Source organism: Pygoscelis adeliae, unplaced genomic scaffold, assembly GCF_000699105.1.
Source record: "Pygoscelis adeliae isolate BGI_AS28 unplaced genomic scaffold, ASM69910v1 Scaffold36, whole genome shotgun sequence".
NCBI classification, from domain to species: Eukaryota; Metazoa; Chordata; class Aves; order Sphenisciformes; family Spheniscidae; genus Pygoscelis; species Pygoscelis adeliae.
The window spans coordinates 5,066,198-5,067,655 of record NW_008824934.1 but is presented as its reverse complement, the minus strand read 5'-3'; positions in this window follow the sequence as shown (position 1 = coordinate 5,067,655).

Genomic DNA, 1,458 nt, shown 5'->3' with positions numbered 1-1,458 from the left:
ACCCGGGCCGCCCAAGCCCTGCCCGAGGGGAGCTGCTGGCAGGCAGGCAGGGGCAAGCCCGCTGTTCCCCGTGGCACGGCTCAGCGCCGTGCCCAGCCCCGCTGCCAAAGCCAGCGCCGGGCTGCTGCCGTGCAGCGCCGTCTGCCCCTTGGGGAAGGCATCCCCTGTCCCCGGCTTTAATTCGGTCCTAGCAAGCAGCCGCTTGAGGATGCGGCAAACGCTACATCCAAAAGGTCCTCACCAGCGTCCCGAGAGCAATCACAACTCGGCAGCCCATCCTACCTGAGCGCTTCCGAGCCTGCCGCTGCCGGTCCCAGGAGCGGCCTCTGCCCTCCTGCACAAAGTCTTTCCTCTCTGCCTGCTTGCCCCTGCCAGCGGGGCACTGAGCGTGCTGCGGGGGAGCGACGCCCGTGTAGAACACTGTCTGCATCCCACGCTTGCCAAACAGCCCCCTCTGCTCCGCGGAGGGCCTGCAATGCAAACTCACCGCACGCTCGCTGCACCGCGCGGGCTCATAAAATCACGCACAAGGCAAATCGCACCATATGTCCTCTTCCTTCGTCCACCCTCTGCTGCATCAGTCCCCGCTCCCGGCCGCGCCGGTGATGCCCAAGCCTGTGGTGAGGACCACCGAGGCTCTGATTTATCAGCACCCCTGCTTCTCAGTTTGGGTTTTCCAAACTTGGCCGTATGGGCGGCTGTTGGGTTTTTCCTTACATATTTATCCAAATGAGCTCCCATCTCCGTGCTAAGGCATTTCACAAACAGACATCGGCCAGCCGAGATTTCACTTGCAAACTGCTGTGATGGCTTTGGGGCAGGGAAGTTGCGCTGCACACGCGGTGGGCACAGAAAACATGCAGGGCTGGTAACATTTACCCGTGATGTCTAAACCTCCGTGCCCATTCCCGATCTCTCTGGCTTCCCTTGGGCACCTCACCCCTGGAAGCGGGCAGGATTTAAGCTTCTGCATCATCTCTGTGCCTGAAAGTTTTACACAGATCCCTTGCTGTGCTGCCCTGCAGCCCAGGCAAATCAGATTAAAGCAGGAGACTTGACATACAAGTCTGTCTCTCCATTGAATTAGCTCTTCTTTTGGCTTTCCAGAGCGCACTCCTATCACTGCTTTAGCAATAACCCTGGTGCCCTGACGTCAGCGGCCAGAGAAGGGAGCTGCTGCTATCTCTGTCTCGGGTCCAGCGTCCCTGGTGCTGTCTGGAGCAGCAGGGGCAGCCCCGCCGAGACGGACACCGGTCAGCACGGTGAAAGCGTGCCGCAACTTGAGGGTTCGGGGAAGCCCCAAACCAACCACTGTCTCGCCCCAAAAATCTCACTGTGGCCGGTACTGCATCTCCAAGGTGGCATCTACTGCGGCCGTCCTGAGCAGACTGTGCAGAGCAACACACATACAGTGCCATCCTCCCCAGTCCAGCAACGGAGAACTTCCCTGCTCTGTGG